Source organism: Oncorhynchus mykiss, chromosome 30, assembly GCF_057628025.1.
Source record: "Oncorhynchus mykiss isolate SJ-2025 chromosome 30, ASM5762802v1, whole genome shotgun sequence".
Lineage (NCBI taxonomy): Eukaryota > Metazoa > Chordata > Actinopteri > Salmoniformes > Salmonidae > Oncorhynchus > Oncorhynchus mykiss.
This window is the reverse complement of record NC_143051.1, coordinates 26707844-26720000: the sequence shown is the minus strand read 5'-3', so window position 1 is coordinate 26720000 and position 12157 is coordinate 26707844. Positions and strand designations below refer to the sequence as shown.

The following is a 12157-nucleotide window of genomic DNA, read 5'->3' as shown; positions in this document are numbered from 1 at the left end:
CAACAGAGCCTCCAGACTAGCCTATTCAACAGAGCCTCCAGACTAGCCTATTCAACAGAGCCCCCAGACTAGCCTATTCAACAGAGCCTCCAGACTAGCCTATTCAACAGAGCCCCAGATTAGCCAAACCTATTCAACAGAGCCTCCAGACTAGCCAAACCTATTCAACAGAGCTCCAGACTAGCCAAGCCTATTCAACAGAGCCTCCAGACTAGCCAAGCCTATTCAACAGAGCCTCCAGACTAGCCAAGCCTATTCAACAGAGCCTCCAGACTAGCCAAGCCTATTCAACAGAGCCTCCAGACTAGCCAAGCCTATTCAACAGAGCCTCCAGACTAGCCTATTCAACAGAGCCTCCAGACTAGCCTATTCAACAGAGCCTCCAGACTAGCCTATTCAACAGAGCCCCCAGACTAGTCTATTCAACAGAGCCTCCAGACTAGCCTATTCAACAGAGCCCCAGATTAGCCTATTCAACAGAGCCCCAGATTAGCCAAGCCTATTCAACAGAGCCCCAGATTAGCCAAACCTATTCAACAGAGCCCCAGATTAGCCAAACCTATTCAACAGAGCTCCAGACTAGCCAAGCCTATTCAACAGAGCTCCAGACTAGCCAAGCCTATTCAACAGAGCCTCCAGACTAGCCTATTCAACAGAGCCTCCAGACTAGCCTATTCAACAGAGCCTCCAGACTAGCCTATTCAACAGAGCCTCCAGACTAGCCTATTCAACAGGGCCTCCAGACTAGCCTATTCAACAGAGCCTCCAGACTAGCCTATTCAACAGAGCCTCCAGACTAGCCTATTCAACAGAGCCCCCAGACTAGCCTATTCAACAGAGCCTCCAGACTAGCCTATTCAACAGAGCCCCAGATTAGCCAAACCTATTCAACAGAGCCTCCAGACTAGCCAAACCTATTCAACAGAGCTCCAGACTAGCCAAGCCTATTCAACAGAGCCTCCAGACTAGCCAAGCCTATTCAACAGAGCCTCCAGACTAGCCTATTCAACAGAGCCTCCAGACTAGCCTATTCAACAGAGCCTCCAGACTAGCCTATTCAACAGAGCCCCCAGACTAGTCTATTCAACAGAGCCTCCAGACTAGCCTATTCAACAGAGCCCCAGATTAGCCTATTCAACAGAGCCCCAGATTAGCCAAGCCTATTCAACAGAGCCCCAGATTAGCCAAACCTATTCAACAGAGCCCCAGTGTAGCCAAACCTATTCAACAGAGCTCCAGACTAGCCAAGCCTATTCAACAGAGCCTCCAGACTAGCCAAGCCTATTCAACAGAGCCTCCAGACTAGCCTATTCAACAGAGCCTCCAGACTAGCCTATTCAACAGAGCCTCCAGACTAGCCTATTCAACAGAGCCCCCAGACTAGTCTATTCAACAGAGCCTCCAGACTAGCCTATTCAACAGAGCCCCAGATTAGCCTATTCAACAGAGCCCCAGATTAGCCAAGCCTATTCAACAGAGCCCCAGATTAGCCAAACCTATTCAACAGAGCCCCAGATTAGCCAAACCTATTCAACAGAGCTCCAGACTAGCCAAGCCTATTCAACAGAGCTCCAGACTAGCCAAGCCTATTCAACAGAGCCTCCAGACTAGCCTATTCAACAGAGCCTCCAGACTAGCCTATTCAACAGAGCCTCCAGACTAGCCTATTCAACAGAGCCTCCAGACTAGCCTATTCAACAGGGCCTCCAGACTAGCCTATTCAACAGAGCCTCCAGACTAGCCTATTCAACAGAGCCTCCAGACTAGCCTATTCAACAGAGCCCCCAGACTAGCCTATTCAACAGAGCCTCCAGACTAGCCTATTCAACAGAGCCCCAGATTAGCCAAACCTATTCAACAGAGCCTCCAGACTAGCCAAACCTATTCAACAGAGCTCCAGACTAGCCAAGCCTATTCAACAGAGCCTCCAGACTAGCCAAGCCTATTCAACAGAGCCTCCAGACTAGCCAAGCCTATTCAACAGAGCCTCCAGACTAGCCAAGCCTATTCAACAGAGCCTCCAGACTAGCCAAGCCTATTCAACAGAGCCTCCAGACTAGCCAAGCCTATTCAACAGAGCCTCCAAACTAGCCTATTCAACAGAGCCTCCAGACTAGCCTATTCAACAGAGCCTCCAGACTAGCCTATTCAACAGAGCCTCCAGACTAGCCTATTCAACAGAGCCCCCAGACTAGCCTATTCAACAGAGCCTCCAGACTAGCCTATTCAACAGAACCCCAGATTAGCCAAACCTATTCAACAGAGCCTCCAGACTAGCCAAACCTATTCAACAGAGCTCCAGACTAGCCAAGCCTATTCAACAGAGCCTCCAGACTAGCCAAGCCTATTCAACAGAGCCTCCAGACTAGCCAAGCCTATTCAACAGAGCCTCCAGACTAGCCAAGCCTATTCAACAGAGCCTCCAGACTAGCCAAGCCTATTCAACAGAGCCTCCAGACTAGCCTATTCAACAGAGCCTCCAGACTAGCCTATTCAACAGAGCCTCCAGACTAGCCTATTCAACAGAGCCCCCAGACTAGTCTATTCAACAGAGCCTCCAGACTAGCCTATTCAACAGAGCCCCAGATTAGCCTATTCAACAGAGCCCCAGATTAGCCAAGCCTATTCAACAGAGCCCCAGATTAGCCAAACATATTCAACAGAGCCCCAGATTAGCCAAACCTATTCAACAGAGCTCCAGACTAGCCAAGCCTATTCAACAGAGTCTCCAGACTAGCAAAGCCTATTCAACAGAGCTCCAGACTAGCCAAGCCTATTCAACAGAGCCTCCAGACTAGCCTATTCAACAGAGCCTCCAGACTAGCCAAGCCTATTCAACAGAGTCTCCAGAGTAGCCAAGCCTATTCAACAGAGCCTCCAGATTAGCCAAACATATTCAACAGAGTCTCCAGACTAGCCAAGCCAATTCAACAGAGTCTCCAGACTAGCCAAGCCTATTCAACAGAGCCTCCAGACTAGCCAAGCCTATTCAACAGAGCCTCCAGACTAGCCTATTCAACAGAGCCTCCAGACTAGCCTATTCAAAAGAGCCTCCAGACTAGCCTATTCAACAGAGCCTCCAGACTAGCCTATTCAACAGAGCCTCCAGACTAGCCTATTCAACAGAGCCTCCAGACTAGCCTATTCAACAGAGCCTCCAGACAAGCCTATTCAACAGAATCCCAGAGTAGCCAAGCCTATTCAACAGAGCCCCCAGACTAGTCTATTCAACAGAGCCTCCAGACTAGCCTATTCAACAGAGCCCCAGATTAGCCTATTCAACAGAGCCCCAGATTAGCCAAGCCTATTCAACAGAGCCCCAGATTAGCCAAACCTATTCAACAGAGCCCCAGATTAGCCAAACCTATTCAACAGAGCTCCAGACTAGCCAAGCCTATTCAACAGAGCCTCCAGACTAGCCAAGCCTATTCAACAGAGCCTCCAGACTAGCCTATTCAACAGAGCCTCCAGACTAGCCTATTCAACAGAGCCTCCAGACTAGCCTATTCAACAGAGCCCCCAGACTAGTCTATTCAACAGAGCCTCCAGACTAGCCAATTCAACAGAGCCCCAGATTAGCCTATTCAACAGAGCCCCAGATTAGCCAAGCCTATTCAACAGAGCCCCAGATTAGCCAAACCTATTCAACAGAGCCCCAGATTAGCCAAACCTATTCAACAGAGCTCCAGACTAGCCAAGCCTATTCAACAGAGCTCCAGACTAGCCAAGCCTATTCAACAGAGCCTCCAGACTAGCCTATTCAACAGAGCCTCCAGACTAGCCTATTCAACAGAGCCTCCAGACTAGCCTATTCAACAGAGCCTCCAGACTAGCCTATTCAACAGGGCCTCCAGACTAGCCTATTCAACAGAGCCCCCAGACTAGCCTATTCAACAGAGCCTCCAGACTAGCCTATTCAACAGAGCCCCAGATTAGCCAAACCTATTCAACAGAGCCTCCAGACTAGCCAAACCTATTCAACAGAGCTCCAGACTAGCCAAGCCTATTCAACAGAGCCTCCAGACTAGCCAAGCCTATTCAACAGAGCCTCCAGACTAGCCAAGCCTATTCAACAGAGCCTCCAGACTAGCCAAGCCTATTCAACAGAGCCTCCAGACTAGCCAAGCCTATTCAACAGAGCCTCCAGACTAGCCAAGCCTATTCAACAGAGCCTCCAAACTAGCCTATTCAACAGAGCCTCCAGACTAGCCTATTCAACAGAGCCTCCAGACTAGCCTATTCAACAGAGCCTCCAGACTAGCCTATTCAACAGAGCCCCCAGACTAGCCTATTCAACAGAGCCTCCAGACTAGCCTATTCAACAGAACCCCAGATTAGCCAAACCTATTCAACAGAGCCTCCAGACTAGCCAAACCTATTCAACAGAGCTCCAGACTAGCCAAGCCTATTCAACAGAGCCTCCAGACTAGCCAAGCCTATTCAACAGAGCCTCCAGACTAGCCAAGCCTATTCAACAGAGCCTCCAGACTAGCCAAGCCTATTCAACAGAGCCTCCAGACTAGCCAAGCCTATTCAACAGAGCCTCCAGACTAGCCTATTCAACAGAGCCTCCAGACTAGCCTATTCAACAGAGCCTCCAGACTAGCCTATTCAACAGAGCCCCCAGACTAGTCTATTCAACAGAGCCTCCAGACTAGCCTATTCAACAGAGCCCCAGATTAGCCTATTCAACAGAGCCCCAGATTAGCCAAGCCTATTCAACAGAGCCCCAGATTAGCCAAACATATTCAACAGAGCCCCAGATTAGCCAAACCTATTCAACAGAGCTCCAGACTAGCCAAGCCTATTCAACAGAGTCTCCAGACTAGCAAAGCCTATTCAACAGAGCTCCAGACTAGCCAAGCCTATTCAACAGAGCCTCCAGACTAGCCTATTCAACAGAGCCTCCAGACTAGCCTATTCAACAGAGCCTCCAGACTAGCCTATTCAACAGGGCCTCCAGACTAGCCTATTCAACAGGGCCTCCAGACTAGCCTATTCAACAGAGCCTCCAGACTAGCCTATTCAACAGTCTCCAGACTAGCCTATTCAACAGAGTCTCCAGACTAGCCAAGCCTATTCAACAGAGTCTCCAGAGTAGCCAAGCCTATTCAACAGAGCCTCCAGATTAGCCAAACATATTCAACAGAGTCTCCAGACTAGCCAAGCCAATTCAACAGAGTCTCCAGACTAGCCAAGCCTATTCAACAGAGCCTCCAGACTAGCCAAGCCTATTCAACAGAGCCTCCAGACTAGCCTATTCAACAGAGCCTCCAGACTAGCCTATTCAAAAGAGCCTCCAGACTAGCCTATTCAACAGAGCCTCCAGACTAGCCTATTCAACAGAGCCTCCAGACTAGCCTATTCAACAGAGCCTCCAGACTAGCCTATTCAACAGAGCCTCCAGACAAGCCTATTCAACAGAATCCCAGAGTAGCCAAGCCTATTCAACAGAGCCTCCAGACTAGCCTATTCAACAGAGCCTCCAGACTAGCCTATTCAACAGAGCCTCCAGACTAGCCTATTCAACAGAGCTCCAGACTAGCCAAGCCTATTCAACAGATCCTCCAGACTAGCCAAGCCTATTCAACAGAGCCTCCAGACTAGCCTATTCAACAGAGCCTCCAGCCTAGCCTATTCAACAGAGCCTCCAGTCTAGCATATTCAACAGAGCCTCCAGACTAGCCAAGCCTATTCAACAGAGCCCCAGATTAGCCGATTCAACAGAGCCCCAGATTAGCCAAGCCTATTCAACAGAGCCCCGGATTAGCCAAACCTATTCAACAGAGCCCCAGATTAGCCAAACCTATTCAACAGAGCCCCAGATTAGCCAAACCTATTCAACAGAGCCCCAGATTAGCCAAACCTATTCAACCGAGCCCCAGACTAGCCAAGCCTATTCAACAGAGTCTCCAGACTAGCCAAGCCTATTCAACAGAGTCTCCAGACTAGCCAAGCCTATTCAACAGAGCCTCCAGACTAGCCTATTCAACAGAGCCTCCAGACTAGCCTATTCCCTCCAGACTAGCCTATTCAACAGAGCCTCCAGACTAGCCTATTCAACAGAGCCTCCAGACTAGCCTATTCAACAGAGTCTCCAGACTAGCCTATTCAACAGAGTCTCCAGACTAGCCAAGCCTATTCAACAGAGCCTCCAGACTAGCCTATTCAACAGAGCCTCCAGACTAGCCTATTCAACAGAGCCTCCAGACTAGCCTATTCAACAGAGCCTCCAGACCAGCAAGCCTATTCAACAGAGCCTCAAGACTAGCAAGACTATTCAACAGAGCCTCCAGACTAGCAAGACTATTCAACAGAGCCTCCAGACTAGCCAAGACTATTCAACAGAGCCTCCAGAGTAGCCAAGCCTATTCAACAGAGCCCCAGATTAGCCAAACCTATTCAACAGAGCCCCAGATTAGCCAAACCTATTCAACAGAGCCCCAGATTAGCCAAACCTATTCAACAGAGCTCCAGACTAGCCAAGCCTATTCAACAGAGCTCCAGACTAGCCAAGCCTATTCAACAGAGCTCCAGACTAGCCAAGCCTATTCAACAGAGCTCCAGACTAGCCAAGCCTATTCAACAGAGCTCCAGACTAGCCAAGCCTATTCAACAAAGTCTCCAGACTAGCCAAGCCTATTCAACAGAGCTCCAGACTAGCCAAGCCTATTCAACAGAGCTCCAGACTAGCCAAGCCTATTCAACAGAGCCTCCAGACTAGCCTATTCAACAGAGCCTCCAGACTAGCCTATTCAACAGAGCCTCCAGACTAGCCTATTCAACAGAGCCTCCAGACTAGCCTATTCAACAGGGCCTCCAGACTAGCCTATTCAACAGAGCCCCCAGACTAGCCTATTCAACAGAGCCTCCAGACTAGCCTATTCAACAGAGCCCCAGATTAGCCAAACCTATTCAACAGAGCCTCCAGACTAGCCAAACCTATTCAACAGAGCTCCAGACTAGCCAAGCCTATTCAACAGAGCCTCCAGACTAGCCAAGCCTATTCAACAGAGCCTCCAGACTAGCCAAGCCTATTCAACAGAGCCTCCAGACTAGCCAAGCCTATTCAACAGAGCCTCCAGACTAGCCAAGCCTATTCAACAGAGCCTCCAGACTAGCCAAGCCTATTCAACAGAGCCTCCAAACTAGCCTATTCAACAGAGCCTCCAGACTAGCCTATTCAACAGAGCCTCCAGACTAGCCTATTCAACAGAGCCTCCAGACTAGCCTATTCAACAGAGCCCCCAGACTAGCCTATTCAACAGAGCCTCCAGACTAGCCTATTCAACAGAACCCCAGATTAGCCAAACCTATTCAACAGAGCCTCCAGACTAGCCAAACCTATTCAACAGAGCTCCAGACTAGCCAAGCCTATTCAACAGAGCCTCCAGACTAGCCAAGCCTATTCAACAGAGCCTCCAGACTAGCCAAGCCTATTCAACAGAGCCTCCAGACTAGCCAAGCCTATTCAACAGAGCCTCCAGACTAGCCAAGCCTATTCAACAGAGCCTCCAGACTAGCCTATTCAACAGAGCCTCCAGACTAGCCTATTCAACAGAGCCTCCAGACTAGCCTATTCAACAGAGCCCCCAGACTAGTCTATTCAACAGAGCCTCCAGACTAGCCTATTCAACAGAGCCCCAGATTAGCCTATTCAACAGAGCCCCAGATTAGCCAAGCCTATTCAACAGAGCCCCAGATTAGCCAAACATATTCAACAGAGCCCCAGATTAGCCAAACCTATTCAACAGAGCTCCAGACTAGCCAAGCCTATTCAACAGAGTCTCCAGACTAGCAAAGCCTATTCAACAGAGCTCCAGACTAGCCAAGCCTATTCAACAGAGCCTCCAGACTAGCCTATTCAACAGAGCCTCCAGACTAGCCTATTCAACAGAGCCTCCAGACTAGCCTATTCAACAGGGCCTCCAGACTAGCCTATTCAACAGGGCCTCCAGACTAGCCTATTCAACAGAGCCTCCAGACTAGCCTATTCAACAGTCTCCAGACTAGCCTATTCAACAGAGTCTCCAGACTAGCCAAGCCTATTCAACAGAGTCTCCAGAGTAGCCAAGCCTATTCAACAGAGCCTCCAGATTAGCCAAACATATTCAACAGAGTCTCCAGACTAGCCAAGCCAATTCAACAGAGTCTCCAGACTAGCCAAGCCTATTCAACAGAGCCTCCAGACTAGCCAAGCCTATTCAACAGAGCCTCCAGACTAGCCTATTCAACAGAGCCTCCAGACTAGCCTATTCAAAAGAGCCTCCAGACTAGCCTATTCAACAGAGCCTCCAGACTAGCCTATTCAACAGAGCCTCCAGACTAGCCTATTCAACAGAGCCTCCAGACTAGCCTATTCAACAGAGCCTCCAGACAAGCCTATTCAACAGAATCCCAGAGTAGCCAAGCCTATTCAACAGAGCCTCCAGACTAGCCTATTCAACAGAGCCTCCAGACTAGCCTATTCAACAGAGCCTCCAGACTAGCCTATTCAACAGAGCTCCAGACTAGCCAAGCCTATTCAACAGATCCTCCAGACTAGCCAAGCCTATTCAACAGAGCCTCCAGACTAGCCTATTCAACAGAGCCTCCAGCCTAGCCTATTCAACAGAGCCTCCAGTCTAGCATATTCAACAGAGCCTCCAGACTAGCCAAGCCTATTCAACAGAGCCCCAGATTAGCCGATTCAACAGAGCCCCAGATTAGCCAAGCCTATTCAACAGAGCCCCGGATTAGCCAAACCTATTCAACAGAGCCCCAGATTAGCCAAACCTATTCAACAGAGCCCCAGATTAGCCAAACCTATTCAACAGAGCCCCAGATTAGCCAAACCTATTCAACCGAGCCCCAGACTAGCCAAGCCTATTCAACAGAGTCTCCAGACTAGCCAAGCCTATTCAACAGAGTCTCCAGACTAGCCAAGCCTATTCAACAGAGCCTCCAGACTAGCCTATTCAACAGAGCCTCCAGACTAGCCTATTCCCTCCAGACTAGCCTATTCAACAGAGCCTCCAGACTAGCCTATTCAACAGAGCCTCCAGACTAGCCTATTCAACAGAGTCTCCAGACTAGCCTATTCAACAGAGTCTCCAGACTAGCCAAGCCTATTCAACAGAGCCTCCAGACTAGCCTATTCAACAGAGCCTCCAGACTAGCCTATTCAACAGAGCCTCCAGACCAGCAAGCCTATTCAACAGAGCCTCAAGACTAGCAAGACTATTCAACAGAGCCTCCAGACTAGCCAAGACTATTCAACAGAGCCTCCAGAGTAGCCAAGCCTATTCAACAGAGCCCCAGATTAGCCAAACCTATTCAACAGAGCCCCAGATTAGCCAAACCTATTCAACAGAGCCCCAGATTAGCCAAACCTATTCAACAGAGCCCCAGATTAGCCAAACCTATTCAACAGAGCTCCAGACTAGCCAAGCCTATTCAACAGAGCTCCAGACTAGCCAAGCCTATTCAACAGAGCTCCAGACTAGCCAAGCCTATTCAACAGAGCTCCAGACTAGCCAAGCCTATTCAACAGAGCTCCAGACTAGCCAAGCCTATTCAACAAAGTCTCCAGACTAGCCAAGCCTATTCAACAGAGCTCCAGACTAGCCAAGCCTATTCAACAGAGCTCCAGACTAGCCAAGCCTATTCAACAGAGCCTCCAGACTAGCCAAGCCTATTCAACAGAGTCTCCAGACTAGCCAAGACTATTCAACCGAGTCTCCAGACTAGCCAAGCCTATTCAACAGAGCCTCCAGACTAGCCTATTCAACAGAGCCTCCAGACTAGCCTATTCAACAGAGTCTCCAGACTAGCCTATTCAACAGAGCCCCCAGACAAGCCTATTCAACAGAACCCCAGAGTAGCCAAGCTTATTCAACAGAGCCTCCAGACTAGCCTATTCAACAGAGCCTCCAGACTAGCCTATTCAACAGAGCCTCCAGACTGGCCAAGCCTATTCAACAGAGCCTCCAGACTAGCCTATTCAACAGAGCCCCCAGACTAGCCTATTCAACAGAGCCTCCAGACTAGCCTATTCAACAAAGCCCCAGATTAGCCAAACCTATTCAATAGAGCCCCCAGACTAGCCTATTCAACAGAGCCTCCAGACTAGCCTATTCAACAGATCCTCCAGACTAGCCAAGCCTATTCAACAGAGCCTCCAGACTAGCCTATTCAACAGAGCCTCCAGACTAGCCTATTCAACAGATCCTCCAGACTAGCCAAGCCTATTCAACAGAGCCTCCAGACTAGCCTATTCAACAGAGCCTCCAGACTAGCCTATTCAACAGAGCCTCCAGACTAGCCTATTCAACAGAGTCTCCAGACTAGCCTATTCAACAGAGCCCCAGATTAGCCTATTCAACAGAGCCCCAGATTAGCCAAACCTATTCAACAGAGCCCCAGATTAGCCAACCCTATTCAACAGAGCCCCAGAGTAGCCAAACCTATTCAACAGAGCCCCAGATTAGCCAAACCTATTCAACAAAGTCTCCAGACTAGCCTATTCAACAGAGCCTCCAGACTAGCCTATTCAACAGAGCCTCCAGACTAGCCTATTCAACAGAGTCTCCAGACTAGCCTATTCAACAGAGCCTCCAGACTAGCCTATTCAACAGAGTCTCCAGACTAGCCAAGCCTATTCAACAGAGCCTCCAGACTAGCCAAGCCTATTCAACAGAGCCTCCAGACTAGCCTATTCAACAGAGCCTCCAGACTAGCCTATTCAACAGAGCCTCCAGACTAGCCTATTCAACAGAGTCTCCAGACTAGCCTATTCAACAGAGTCTCCAGACTAACCAAGCCTATTCAACAGAGCCTCCAGACTAGCCTATTCAACAGAGCCTCCAGACTAGCCTATTCAACAGAGCCTCCAGACTAGCCTATTCAACAGAGTCTCCAGACTAGCCTATTCAACAGAGTCTCCAGACTAGCCTATTCAACAGAGTCTCCAGACTAGCCTATTCAACAGAGTCTCCAGACTAGCCTATTCAACAGAGTCTCCAGACTAGCCAAGCCTATTCAACAGAATCTCCAGACTAGCCAAGCCTATTCAGAGCCTCCAGACTAGCCAAGCCTATTCAACAGAGCCTCCAGACTAGCCTATTCAACAGAGCCTCCAGACTAGCCTATTCAACAGAGTCTCCAGACTAGCCTATTCAACAGAGCCTCCAGACTAGCCAAGCCTATTCAACAGAGTCTCCAGACTAGCCAAGCCTATTCAACAGAGCCTCCAGACTAGCCTATTCAACAGAGCCTCCAGACTAGCCTATTCAACAGAGTCTCCAGACTAGCCAAGCCTATTCAACAGAGTCTCCAGACTAGCCAAGCCTATTCAACAGAGTCTCCAGACTAGCCAAGCCTATTCAACAGAGCCTCCAGACTAGCCTATTCAACAGAGCCTCCAGACTAGCCTATTCAACAGAGTCTCCAGACTAGCCTATTCAACAGAGCCTCCAGACTAGCCTATTCAACAGAGCCTCCAGACTAGCCTATTCAACAGAGCCTCCAGACTAGCCAAGCCTATTCAACAGAGCCTCATGACTAGCAAGCCTATTCAACAGAGCCTCCAGAGTATCCAAGCCTATTCAACAGAACCCCAGAGTAGCCAAGCCTATTCAACAGAGCCCCAGATTAGCCAAACCTATTCAACAGAGCCCCAGATTAGCCAAACCTATTCAACAGAGTCCCAGATTAGCCAAACCTATTCAACAGAGCCTCAGACTAGCCAAACCTATTCAACAGAGCTCCAGACTAGCCAAGCCTATTCAACAGAGCTCCAGACTAGCCAAGCCTATTCAACAGAGTCTCCAGACTAGCCAAGCCTATTCAACAGAGTCTCCAGACTAGCCAAGCCTATTCAACAGAGCCTCCAGACTAGCCAAGCCTATTCAACAGAGTCTCCAGACTAGCCAAGCCTATTCAACAGAGTCTCCGGACTAGCCAAGCCTATTCAACAGAGTCTCCGGACTAGCCAAGCCTATTCAACAGAGTCTCCAGACTAGCCAAGCCTATTCAACAGAGCCTCCAGACTAGCCAAGCCTATTCAACAGAGCTTCAGACTAGCCAAGCCTATTCAACAGAGTTCCAGACTAGCCAAGCCTATTCAACAGAGCCTCCAGACTAGCCAAGCCTATTCAGAGCCCCAAGACTAGCCAAG

At 49.4% G+C, this 12157-nt stretch overlaps 1 protein-coding gene across 13 annotated transcripts in view; it reads right to left on the bottom strand.

Annotated features, from left to right (window-relative positions):
- The window catches only part of LOC110489414 (trafficking protein particle complex subunit 9), a 304212-nt gene that overhangs the window by 250724 nt on the left and 41331 nt on the right, over positions 1 to 12157 (bottom strand). The window lies entirely within an intron of this gene.